Genomic DNA, 14,429 nt, shown 5'->3' on the forward strand with positions numbered 1-14,429 from the left:
TAAATTCTAGATTATAGGAGAAAGTAAGACGAACACTTCGAAAGAATGGAGAGTGGCAGACTCCCCTTGGAGTCTAGAAATGACACTACTGGCCATTAAAATTGCTACACCAAGAAGAAATGCAAGTGATAAACCTGTCCGCAGCCCGTGGTCTTGCAGTATCGTTCTCGCTTCCCGCGCACGGGATCCGGGTTCGATTCCCGGCGGGGCCAAGGATTTTCTCTGCCTCGTGATGACTGGGTGTTGTGTGTCTTTCATCATCATTTCATCCCCATCGACACGCAAGTGGCCGAAGTGGCGTCAACTCGAAAGACTTGCACCAGGCGAACTGTCTACCCGACGGGAGGCCCTAGCCACACGGCTATATATATATATATATATATATATATATATATATATATATATATATAACGCGTATTCATTGGACAAATATATATTGTACTAGAACTGACACGTGACTACATTTTCACTCAATTTGGGTGCATAGATCCTGAGAAATCAGTACCCAGAACAACCACCTGTGGCCTTAATAACGGCCTTGATTCGCCTAGGCATTGAGTCAAACAGAGCTTGGATGGCCTGTACAGGTACAGCTGCCCATGCAGCTTCAACACGATACCACAGTTCATCAAGATTAGTCACTGGCGTATTGTGACGAGCCACCATCGACCAGACGTTTTCAATTGGTGAGAGATCTGGAGAATGTGCTGGCCAGGGCAGCAGTCAAACATTTTCTGTATCCAGAAAGGCCCGCACAGGACCTGCAACATGCGGTCGTGCATTATCCTGCTCAGATAGGGTTTCGCAGGGATCGAATGAAGGGTAGAGCCACGGGTAGTAACACATCTGAAATGTAACGTCCACTGTTCAATGTGTCGTCAAGAGGTGACAGAGGCGTGTAACCAAAGGCACCCCATACCATCACGCCGGATGATACGCCAGTATGGCGATGATGAATACACGCTTCCAATGTGCGTTCGCCGCAATGTCGCCAAACACGGATGCGACCATCGTGATGCTGTAAACAGAACCTAGATTCATCCGAAAAAATGACGTTTTCCCATTCGTGCACCAAGGTTCGTCGTTGAGTACACCATCGCACGTGCTCCTGTCTGTGATGCTGCGTCAAGGGTAACCGCAGCCACGGTCTCCGAGCTGATAGTCCATGCTGCTGCAAACGTCGTCGAACTGTTCGTGCAGATGGTTGTTGTCTTGCAAACGTCCCCATCTGTTGACTCAGGGATCGAGACGTGGCTGCACGATCCGTTACAGCCATGCGTATAAGGTGCCTGTCATCGCGACTGCTAGTGATACGAGGCCGTTGGCATCCAGCACGGCGTCCCGTATTACCCTCCTGAACCCACCGATTCCATATTCTGCTAACAGTCATTGGATCTCGACCAACGCGAGCAGCGATGTCACAATACGATAAACAGCAATCGCGATACATTTATCAAAGTCGGAAATGTGATGGTACGCATTTCTCCTCCTTACACGAGGCATCACAACAACGTTTCACCAGGCAACGCCGATCAACTGCTGTTTGTGTATGAGAAATCGGTTGGAAACTTTCCTCATGTCAGCACGTTGTAGGTGTCGCCACCGGCGCCAGCCATGTGTGAATGTTCTGAAAAGCTAATCATTTGCATATCACAGCATCTTCTTCCTGTCGGTTAAATTTCGCGTCTGTAGCGTCATCTTCGTGGTGTAGCAATTTTAATGGCCAGTAGTGTACAAGTGCCAAGGAAGAGAAGATAGAAGAAGACCCCGACGACGATGGGTAGCGTAACAGGCAATTTCTCCTAATACCTGAAGAGAAGAAGAAGATGACACAGTAGATTCCTCTTACAAAATATCGTAACCAGTAGTTCGAAGAAACCACAGTTTACACACGTCTACAACAAGGCTACCAAAAGCGATCCACTAACTACTGTCCAACATCATTGACGCCCATTTGTTGCAGAACCTAAGAACATAGTCTGATCTTAAATGTGATGAGCTACCTCGAACTGTACGACCTCCCTCACGCCAACAACGATGGATTCCGAAAAAATTGATCGTATGAAACCTGACTCGCGCTTTTCCCACGTGACATCCTGAAAGCCACGTATCGAGGCAGCCATTAAGGTGCAATGTTTCTTGACTTCCAAAAGCCGTTGACAACTATGCTCACTATCGAAAGTACTGTCATACAGTGTACCAAGTGAATTTATCACTGACGACTCCTTGGTGGGGAGAACACAGCATGTTACCTTGGATGGTGAGTTATCGACAGATCTAAATGTAACTTCAGGTGTCCCACCGGGAAGAGCGTTGCTGTCCATGTTGTATATTGACATGGCAGATAATTCCTCAGAGTTTTTGCAGGCGGTGCGGTTATCTACAGCAAAGTACCGCCTAAAAAAAGCTGCACTATTATTCAACCGGATCTTGATAAGATTTCAATGCGGTGCTAAGATTAGAAAATTGTTTTAAATGTTCAGTAATGTAAAATTTTGCAACGTTCGAAACGAAAAAAACTTAGTACCCTATGACACAATATCAGCGAGTCACAGTTCCAGTCGGTCAACTCATACGAAAAGCTGGCTGTCCCAGTCTGTAGTGATATGAAATTGAACGATCATACATGCTAAGTCACAGGTAAAGCAGCTGGAAGAAATCGCTTCATTGGTTGAGTACTAGAGAAATACTATCGATCTACAAAGGAGATTCCACTCATGCGGTCCGTCCTGGTATATTGCTCAAGTGCGTGGGATCCGCATCAGATAGGACTAACAGGGGATGTAGAATGTATACAAAAAGAAGGCTGCACGAATGGTCCGCAAGTTTGTTTGATGTGTCGGAGAGTATCAAAGAGACTGAAGAAACTGACCTGGCAGCTGCTTGAAGATGACCCTAGAAAGTTCCAATAGTCAGCATTGGGTAATGAATCTAGGAACCCCCTAAGTATCGATCCTGCAGAGATCGCGAGGGCGAGGCTAGACAGCGCGAAAAGACCTACTTAAATATTTTTCCCACGCTCCACACGTGCATGAAATGTGAAGTTCGAACAACTGTTATAATGGGAAGCACCCTCTGCCATGCACTTTGTAATGATTTTCAGAGTATGGTTATAGATATAGATGAAATACCGCATACTCTACTCCATTATCTGCGGCTCACATTTTAATTGCCTTGTAAATAAGCATTGTCAAACGCACATCTCCTCCGCGTAGATACCACACCATCTGAATTAAACTCCTTCGCTTGCGTTGTGGTCTAACAAAAAGCAAAAGCATATAGCGCGTGGCGCGAAGACTGTGAAGAAACAGGACGGCACAAAAGCCATTGTTACTAATATCTACATCCCCATCTCCATCTATTCTCCAAAGTCACCTTATGATGTGTTGCGGATATACTTGGTGTAGCACTGCGTCATTCCCCCCTCCCTGTTCCAATCGTAAATGGCGCGCAGGTAGAGCGACTGATGAAAAGTCTGAGTACGATCTCGATACTCTCTAATTTCACCCTTATTGTTTTTTCACCAGATATCTGTACAGAGACAGACTGCAATTACAAGAGTCGAAGGTCGTGAAAGAGAATCAGTAGTTGGGAAGGACTTGAGACAGTGTTATAACCTGTCCTCGCTATTACTCAGCATGTACATCGAGGAAGATGTGAACGAAAACAAGGAAAAATTTGGAATGGGAATTAAAGTTGATGGAGGACAAATAAAAACTGTGATGTTCGCCGATGACATTGTGATACTGTCAGAGGCGAAAAGGACTTGGAAGAGAAATTGAATGAAATGGATATTGTCTTGAGAAAAGGTTATAAGATCAACATTAGTAAAAGTAAAATAATGGTAATGGACTGTAGTCGAATTAAATGAGGTTAAGCTGAGGAAATTAGATTACGAAATGAGACACTAAAATTGTTACAGGTTTCACTGTTTGGAAAGTAAAGTTGCCTAAGAGATAGATGATACTAAATTCTGACTGTCAGTAGCAAGAAAAATCTTTCTCAAAAAAGAAAAATGTGTTGAAACCAAACAATTTTAAACGTTAGGAAGTTTTTCCTGAGGGTACTTGTCTGAAGTGTTGCCTTTCATGGAAGTAAAACGTGGACTATGAGCACTTCAGGCAAGAAGAGAATAGAAACTTTTAAAACGTGGTGTTACAGATGAATACTGAAGATTAGATGGGTAGATTGTGTAGCCAAACAAGAGATGCTGAACTGGATTGCGGAAAGAGATATTTGTGGCACACCCTAAGTAAAAGAAGGGATCGGCTGGTAGGGCATATCCTGAAGCAAAAAGGCAACACCAATTTGATAATGGAGGAAAAATGTGGGTGGATGAAAACTGTGGGGGAAGACGAAGACTCGACGACACTAAGCAGGTTTCAGTGCGTGGTGGTTGCAGTAGTTAGCAATGGATGAAGAGGACAGAGTACTAAAGAGAGTTGCAACTAACCAATATTCAGACTGAAAACCACAACGACGACAACGACAAGTACAACAACAACAATAACGACAACATGTGCGAACGAACCGTTGTATTAGCTGACTATTCCACTAAAGTACGATCCTGGAGTTTTGATAGTAAGCTACACATTGATGCATAACGCCTCTCTTGTGGCGTCAGCCACTGAAGCTGGATTACCATCCCATCTCCGTAACACTTTCGCGCCTATTGAACGAAGCCGTGATAACACACGAAGTGCTTGTTTGGATCTTCTCTATTTCCCCTATCGACCTTGTTGGGTGATTAGCTCACACTGAGAAGTACACTCAGCGAGGGTTTTGAAAGCTACCTCCTTCGTAGGTGGACTACTGAGGATTCTTCCAGTGAATCTCCATCTGGCATCTGCAATTCGTTTGACGTAGACGTTCCGTGCACATACCCCTGCGTATGTAATGAATATAATTGTTTCCAGGCATTTCTCGGCAATAGATTAATCAAACAATAATAGATCTCCTCATGTACTTATACGTAGTACGTTCGTTACACCTAGGTACGTTGAGGGTCGATTAAAAAACCCTGCACCAAACGTCGATCTGATACAGGTCTTCGTGCACTTCGCTGCAATTTTCTAGTGTTAACGACTTCTCTGTATACAACAGCATCATTTGTAAAATGTGCCAAGGAGCTACCAACATTATTCACTAGGTCTTTGCATGCTAGCAGCTACTTTCACATGTGAATATTTCTCTGAGTTAAGAACGACATGCTGTGTTCTATTACTTTCCCTCGAGCAGGTACCAAAGACCCACAAAATTACTGAAAGTAGATCATTTACGCCATCGACTCAATTATTTTTCATTTTCCATTTCTGGTTAATTTTGGCTATTTTGGAATTTTCTCACGGTAGTCGACCTTCATGAGGATATGCCACCGGTCTATGGAAGGCAAACATAAAAATTACAAGTAATCATGCGAAAACTTGCCTTAAGGAACAGTTTAAAAGCAGCTGCAGAAGCGAGGAGTCCGCCCGGTGCTAGTCATCTGTAATAATATAAATTTTCGTAGCCGCTGGCAATCGTCAGACAGGCAGTAAGTGCACTTTTGGGCGTTGATCCCGTTCGTGTCAACGCAAAAACTGCCATTACAAAGGCGACTCACAGATCGCAACAAAATTTGAAAATCGAAAAAATTAAAGTGTGCTCTTCTCGTTTTAATAAACCCCGTTAAACATTAGTCACCTATCATGGGAGTATTTACAGCACGAAGTAATAAGGAACATTTTCAAAAAATGTTCAAATGTGTGTGAAATCTTATGGGACTTAACTGCTAAGGTCATCAGTCCCTAAGCTTACACAATACTTAACCTACATTATCCTAAGGACAAACACACACACCCATGCCCGAGGGAGGACTCGAACCTCCGCCGGGATCTGCGGCACAGTCCATGAGTGCAGCGCCTCAGACCGCTCGGCTAATACGGCGCGGCAAGGAACACTTTACTATGCATGCGCATCTCCTTACAGAAAGTAACAAAAGCAGACAATCAAACGTGTCACAAAATTTGTGAGAGCTGTCTCCTCTTCGTTCAGTTATTTTTTCTTTTGCTTATTGCGAATCTGTTGCCCTACGTCATCGAACTTATTGATATATTCTGCAACAATTCTATTTTAATGCGTTTCTCTATTAAGAAAACTCATTTCCTCCACCTACTTGCGAATTATGTAAATATTGGTGTGTAAAAGGCTCATATGTGAGGTGAACACAGAATTTTCCAGACATACCGTAGTTACATGCAGAAAAGCGTCTTGGTCCCGCTGATAGCAGTTACACGGTAGGATTCCAAGTGAGTAACACATGTTCCCGGTTATCTGACGGACGGTAAGTTAACTATAGGGGAGAGCAGTCGCTAGCTGCTACACGTAACCTGCGGATATGAGGCATAACTGAAAATTATAAATTATTCGGAGTGTTTAGAGAAGGGTATTAACAGCAGACCTCCAAAACAAGTAGATATCGGCAACGGGTTTAGTGTTCTCTACCGGCAGTATCACACCGTTCTTTTTCTCATCATCAGTAAAATTAGCGATGTTGACAGTAGGTAGCCGCAGCTTCCCGCGAAGTCATTGTAACACCGCACTTCGAATTGGAAAATGACTGTACCTAATCATGTGACCCAAGTTAGTTCCCGCTACGGCCGGGAAATCAATTCGCCTTGGCCGGCCGGGGTGGCAGAGCGATTCTAGGTGCTACAGTCTGGAACCGAGCGACCGCTACGTTCGCAGGTTCGAATCCTGCCTCGGGCATGGATGTGTGTGATGTCCTTAGGTTAGTTAGGTTTAAGTAGTTCTAAGTTCTAGGGGACTGATGACCTCAGAAGTTAAGTCCCATAGTGCTCAGAGCGATTTGAACCAATTCGCCTTGCCGCCTGATATGTTACTTGTGTTTTTGTGCTACAGGCGCTCAACAAAACTGTTATCCGCGACCGTTTAAACGGGAAAAGCAGACACGAATTTCGTAGACCAAATTCACAGCAAGAGCTTCATGAGTCCGTCTTTATCAAGTGTCGCTCTCCTTGGACTATGTGGTGCCAAATAACGGATCTAAAATGTGTCCATATTTTGCATAATGAATCTACTGAATTTGGCTGCCATCCAAAAACTTGGTTAGGTAGCTCAACAAGTACTTCGCCGCACCGTAAAACAGCGGGCTGAATCAGACACAGGTCGAATTACCACATTGCATTAATGACTGTAGATCTGTTTAAATCGTCTCTCTGAGTGTAAATTTAGGTGGTTTGCCACGATAGTCTAACTTAACACTGGGCTCTTGTTCGCTATCTCGACCTTAGAACATTCTAACATATGGAACAAAATGTGCATATTTCTCTGAATAAAATTGTGTGTGAGATCTTGCTCTCCATCCAGGTTAAAAAGACGACGGAGTGACGAACGGTTTGCGAGTGCGCACCGTGCGACGACGCCGAAACAGGAAAGGCGCCACGGAAAGGGCGCTCCGAGGACGTCGCGCCACCACGAAGAAAGCATACTGCACTACAAAGATAAAGACTACTTGAGAACTCTATAGTCAGCTACCAGCTTGTGTGTACCTGTCAGAGAAGGCTGCTCAGACGACGGATGCTGTACTGAGAGTGTCGCTCTGTTCCCGGCGTCAGCTTCTTATAGCAAGCACAGGCAGGCGACGTCGAGGAGGTTGCGTGACGCACGCTGACTCGCAGGACCTTCCACGCAGCTCAGTTTCTGTTAATAGATTGTATGTACACAAGTTGTATTCAGCAGAATCATTTCACCACAGCTGTCGGTGTATTCCGATCGCTCGCGATGACGCGCGTAGGAGCACTTGTCCAAATACTCTCTGGCTGCTGGTGATCGATTGCTAGTCTGAACCGGCGCGAGACAACACCTGTCTCCACTGCGCCTGGTGCGAATCGCTATTGTTCCGCCGGCGTACACACGGGCGGCTTTGCTTGCGCTGCAAATACACGTAGAGAGTAACGTGAGCGACCGATAGTGTTGGGACATGTCGACACCAAGATTTGTGTTCTAGTGTTTAATGTTACGCGGCGTTCTGGACTATTCACACGTATGCCTTCCTTCCGGAGACTGATGCCACTCACGGAATCAATCCGTTACTTTTTTTTTCGAAATATCCGCTCTGCTGCAATTTCGTGACAACCTGAAATTGAGAGCCGCACAGGGATTTGAACCGGAGAGCCTGGCTTTGAAGGACAGTAAGCCTACTCTTCTGATTGAAATCGAATAGAAGGGCAGTGCTTAGGAAACGCAAGGTATCAGATTCGTGTACAGACATACCGACGAAAGATTTTACGTAGTCAGAACACACGGAACTGGTGTGTACTATCAGATAAAGTGTAAACTAACTATGAAATAACTTCCAATGTTAATCTTCAGCAATTTCAGTCAGAAATGAAATTACCACCGATTATTGCGGATGAGCATTTGATAAACATCGTCTTTCAGCGATGTATGTAATACGTAAGTGTAAATGCTGTAGTTCTAAGCGATCATTTGCGTGAGACACTGAAAACACACGATTGGAAAATTCAGTTTAGAATCAGTCTCCATGTGGTTCAATGTACGCTACATAATCAGGATACACAATATAACCAATACGGAAAAATTACGAAAAGTGTAGGAGATACGTGTAATTCACAAATTAGTGAAAATAGAGTTCAAAGAGAAGCGTCATAGAAAAAGTTACTATGTAGCATGTGGTAAATGAGCGTTTAAATTTGGAGTAACTTTGTGCTGCGGGAGTCAAACAGGGAAAGTCTGACTCATGTATCAGGTACAATACGAGCTAGCCACCCAGCCAGTCAAATATGCAACGAAGTTGTTGGCTCATCGTAAGATTAAGTAATTAATACTTAAGGTATGACTAAACTAAATGGTCTTTCGTGTGAATCAGTTTACCATCTGCTCGTTATACATATCCACATTTTGCAAAATGAATACTCGGGTACGAAAAATATCAAGATTCAATTTCATAGGATATTTTACAATTCACACTTTTTACTGTACTTATGAATGACTACCACTACCATTTGAAGTTATAGTATTTAAAGTGAATACCTTCCACACTATCGAGAGGAACCGATATGTTTAGAGTCCGTCACATCTCGTCCACCTCCTGTGAAGTGCACCAATTATGGAATCCTTGGTGATGTTAGTTGTAGGGGCATTAGGCCGCTGTCTGACGCATGCTTCTGTGACTAATATTTTGTGTCATAATGCCAGAGGAGACATCATCAGAGGCTACAAACTCGGGTACCAATCCCTCTCACACGGATAGATACATTCACAAAAAGCTGGCCGTTGTGGCCCTGCGGTTCTAGGCGCTTCAGTCCGGAACCGCACGACTGCTACGGTCGCAGGTTCGAATCCTGCCTCGGGCATGGATGTGTGTGTTGTCCGTAGGTTATTCAGGTTTAAGTAGTTCTAAGTCAAGGTGACTGATGACCTCTGATGTTAAGTCCCATAGTGCTTAGAGCCATCTGAACCATTATTCTTTCACAAAAATTCCAAACTCCAGCCCAAGCAGAAAAGATACGTTATTAATACATTGGAGAACCGGTCTCAAGGAATCAGTGAGCTATAGTACTTGGAGGAAGAGCTCATCATTTAGAACTACTTTCAGAAGAAATTGCTGCCCTGACAAAAAGATAAGTAGGGCATTACATTCAAGGATCTAGCGAAAAAGAACCATCTAAATGAGAAGTTTTACTCGGATTCATATAAACGGTCACAGATCGCTTCGGTAGTGGGATAAAAAGATGCAAAGTTGGCACATTGTTCAAACCAACAAGAAAGGTGCAGAAACATTTGAAGACTGGAAAGTACCTGTGCCCTACGCTTTCAGCAGCATAGTTACACAAAATCCCTTGTGCACGTGGTCAAGTGTACATTCGAACTACTTAAGAAACATTAACTAATTGCAACTGTTGCCTGGGAAACACGACTAAATCAACATTAGCAGATCATGCTTTGGGAGTATGAAAGCCACCACATTCGTTGCTCTGTTACTGTAGTTTTATCAAGGTCCAGTCATTAGAACGTTAGGGTGAACGCAGGAGCCACATTAATTCAAAAGCACAAAAACAACTTTGGAAGAAAAGGAGGAGGACTGAAATTAGACAAGTTGTGATCCTCAGTGCTAAACAGAGCAAATAGCTCCGTAACTAACGTCGGCGCAACTCTATGATGTCAGGAAGATGTATAATGACGTCATGACCCGAATGTTGGGGGAACGGGTGCATGATCCACGCCTCCGTAACCGAGCAGTCTTAGCAAGTAACAGGAGCCATGGCTCCCGAACTACTTTACCAGCGTGGGTTCATGTTTGAGTATACGGCGGATCTTTTCGAAATGAACATACCCACCGACGCTGTTGCAATGGGAAGGAAAATGCTACTTCGGAAAGATTATGCTTTCAGATTCCAATAATTGTCAAAAAGTGAATGGCTGTGCAACATTAAGAAATGCAAAAGCTTTTGTAAAACTGCCTCCCTTGAATACACAACTGTGCTCGACAGTCGAGAAAACCCAATTCCAAAGAAATAGCTAATGACAAAATTCAGAGGTAGAAAATAGTTTGTGACCTAAAGAGGAAAGCTACAGAAGATATGTGTTAGAGACCATGAAAACTTAAATACAGTCAACTGACAGGAGAACACACGGAAGAAAAAACCATTGAAGATGTCGACAGCTTTCGTAAATCCATTTACAGAGCTTGGCGAAAGATTCTGCCGAAATTAGCTATAAGTATTCAGGAGGTTCGTGGTATTCCGAACACATTAACTGTGGAAACGACAAATGGGGCGGATTTGTTGCTTCATAATGACACTGGAAAGAACACTAATATTCTCTGAAGCTCAAAACCTCAAAATGCTTAGTCAGTGTGACACAATATACGTTGATGGGACTTTCGAGTAAAGCACAAAGTTTTTCTGTCAGCTATTTATGATCCATGGGTTTGTTAATGGACATTACTTTCCAATGGTTTTATCTTTGTTGGGCGACAAGGAAACTTTATTTTATATGCGTGTCTTTCCAATAGTTGTTGATAAATGTGATAATCTAGATCTGAAATTGCCTCCATCAAAGATGTTTTCAGACCTTGAAGAAAGCATTATGAAAGTTCGAAGTGAAGTGTGGACTGATGTAACAGTCGAAGGATGTAAATTTCATCTACTACAGAGTTCGTAGTGAAAGATATAAACGTTGGGACCTACACATGACCGCTATTCCAGAAATCGTAACCGGGAAGCTTCTGTTTTTTATATAACTGGTTTACCAATGATGAATCGTAACATGCTGGTAACTGTTTTGCTGAAGGCTTAACGTCACTTGTGTCTGGATAACTACAAATCCTTTACTACTACAGACGAAAAGGCACTCTTTCCTCCGGCCATGTGGGCAGAACTAAGTTGCAATAGACAGAGGACCACCAATGTGTTTGTTCTACTCTTGCAGCACAGATATGCACAGTTTTATTGAGGTGCTGAAGCAAATTCAACTCAACTCCAAAATTACAACAGATTTCACAAAAAGAAAACAAGAAAAAAGAAAGGTCTTGTCCGGATTTGAAATTCATGAAGCACTAGGTGGCGAACTTCAAATGTGGAAGAATTACAAGTATCCAATATATGATATTAGTTCCCTAGAAAGTAAAACCTGGAATATACAGACTAAAATCAAAAATATTGCTAATTTCAAATATGGCTGTACATTGTAGTTTAGTAAGACAATAAATTTTGCGATATACTAAAATTACAAAGAAATGTAAAATTGTAAATCACTAATTCGTATTTATGCATTACAGGCTCATTTTCTTTTGATCTCAACGTGCAGGATAATGAGAGCCCTTTTTCCTTATTACTTACAAAAGAAAAGTGTTTCACAACTTCGACTGGGGGTATGTATGCTGCAATCTGCATTGAACGGGAGGACAGGGTGACCGCAGGAGGTGTGGGCCTGTACCAGCATTGATACCTATAAACAATTCGGCTTCCTGAGCTTGTTTAAGTCTGGAACTATTATCTAAGACTTCATAGCTTCTGATTATGTCTCCAGCATTAGGAGATTAACCGTGCCTTAGATCGCGGCCTAGTGCCTATAAAACAAAATCACCACAGATGCAAATACCGAGCGTGAAAGTTTGTATTTTATGATCAATTACGACATTGTTCCAGTTGTTCAGAATTATTTTCTTTCGAAAACATTTCGCAAATAATTTGGCGATTTTTTACTGTATGGTGTTCTCTCTACCTGTAGCCATTTGTTATGAAACGCTGTCACTCCGAGTGCCTTCCCTGGCCTCTTACTTTAATCTGTGTCTAGCACTCCCCCCCCCCCCCCCCCCGTGTAACATTACTTCCGAAATCGTATTTCTATGTCTTCATGAATCATCCTTGTAACTCTACAGACTACATAAAATTACCTTCGTTGGTCATTATCAAAGCTCTCTATGGCTAAGAAATGTTTCCAACATGCAGCTGCGAAAACATGCGATAATTTGCTCAACAACTAACATATCTAATAAGTAGCAAAGAAAACATTAAACCTAACCTTAAATATCTGTCTGAACAACTGTTCATATTCGACAGATGAACATAAAAAACTTTGGCCGCATGTATGTGTAGTGCAATCGAAAAAATAGGTTTAGTTTGCTATCAAATTGTGTTTTACCTGTAACATGTGTAGTGACACAGAGTTATTTAATATTCTATAATGGTCAGCATACAGTCACACAAAGAAACAAATTTGGTGTAAATATCCCGTAAACTGTCACATTCTACATCATTCCTGCGAAAGTTTTGTAAATGTTCTTTGGAACACATAACTAACTAACTATTGTTAATATTTCCGAGTCAGTGACTGCCATAAACGTCGGTATTGAAATAAATAGCATCAAAACATGGTGGTGTTAAGAGATCCACGCCGCTGGGTCGTCGTTCCGCTGTTGATGGTGCCCAAGCTGCCACACAACTTCCGGAGGAAAGGGACTTCTATGCAACGTACGGATGATGGGTTGGTTTTTCCGTAATCAACCTAAAGTGTTTTTTAACAGGAGCCAACTTGAGTGGCTTAAAGGCTGGTAGCTTTCCCCTGGAGAGAGGAATTTTGTAATGCCTGCTGGAAACAAACTAGCAAAAAGCCCTGACGAAGAGAAATACTCTGCACCGAGGAGAGTCGTTGGTGGGTGCAGGAGATCACCGATGGAAGTGCCTGCACCATGTCCTGAGAGTGACTGGCTGAAAGGCCTGAATATTGCAACAAGTTTTGCTTGGAGCTCACAAAATCGCGAGTCAGGTAACAGCCCCCCTGGGTGTAGGTGGCACATCCTCGGCCCCATAAAGCAGAGGTGATATCTTGCGTGTAGCCTGTATCACGTAGTGAGCACCGAGTGAGGTGGCGCAGTGGTTAGCACATTGGACTCGCATTTGGGATGACGACAGTAGTTCAGGTCCTCTCTTGGTCATCCAGATTTAGGTTCTCTGTTGTTTCCCTGAATCACATGAGGCAAATATCGGGATAGAACTTTTGCACGTGGACGGCAGACTCAATGTGAGTAGTTGCATTGGCTTTATTGAGCTGCGTTTTGGCTTCCCATACTTCGTAGTACCTCTTGCGGTCGGTACGTTTGTGTTTACGATTCTGGGGAAAACAAAATGTGTATGAGACAGCCGCACTGGCACTTTATAGACAAATATTGTCATTTACTAATTTATGCTTTACATTTCATACAGCTAGAGATATACTGAGTGTCTGCTTTTCCCATTTGTTTATTACGTTTTCGTATTATATTTCTGTGTTTCCGTTTTCCATTCCTTGTCTCGTCTGCTATAGACAGTGTGTGAAAGTCCATGTGTGGAGTTTCTACGTACTTTTGTTCTTGGGCTGGGATTTTTGAGTAGTAGTGGCAGTTTAGTCAACTTTCGTGGAGAGGTAGAGCAGCCTTCTACTGGGCCAATAAAGCATTAGAGGAAACTGGTCAGCAGCTATTGTGTAAATTGGCACAGGCAGCCAGTACGTATTTTCTCTGCCCATTTCCGCTACTACCTGGCGACCTCGGCCCGATAGCGTGGAACAGGACTGTTCGCTGGGTCGTCGGAAGGTGAGGTTGTCTGTTCTGGTCATCTCTTATAATGTAAGTTAGGTAGTTGGAATCAGCAAGGATTTTGTTGAGATTGAGATGCTAATACGGTTCCTAGAAGTATAATAATCGTCGAATATCACACCAGAGTATCTATTTCAATAAGAAAGTGCAACGACGCTTATTAATATTTCAATTAATTAACGCGATTCCTTGTCCCACCCCTACTTAGTCATGGGGAAAGAGCTTCGTTCAACCTGTGTCTTGTTTCAGTTAGTGTGAATCTCAAAGTGTGAATGCGTTGTGTGTGTGTGTTATTTGTTTGTCATGTTAGAATTCTTTTTCCATGTTT

General features: G+C 43.0%; 1 protein-coding gene across 1 annotated transcript in view; it reads right to left on the bottom strand.

Annotated features, from left to right (window-relative positions):
- The window catches only part of LOC126259985 (glucose dehydrogenase [FAD, quinone]-like), a 33,638-nt gene extending 25,965 nt beyond the window's left edge, over nucleotides 1-7,673 (bottom strand). The window contains exon 1 of the mRNA XM_049957117.1: nucleotides 7,551-7,673. The gene's annotated coding sequence lies outside the window, so the exon portion shown is untranslated. The remainder of the gene's footprint in view (nucleotides 1-7,550) is intronic.
- Nucleotides 7,674-14,429: the final 6,756 nt, after the last annotated feature.

Source organism: Schistocerca nitens, chromosome 5 (genome assembly GCF_023898315.1).
Source record: "Schistocerca nitens isolate TAMUIC-IGC-003100 chromosome 5, iqSchNite1.1, whole genome shotgun sequence".
In the NCBI taxonomy this organism is placed as follows: domain Eukaryota; kingdom Metazoa; phylum Arthropoda; class Insecta; order Orthoptera; family Acrididae; genus Schistocerca; species Schistocerca nitens.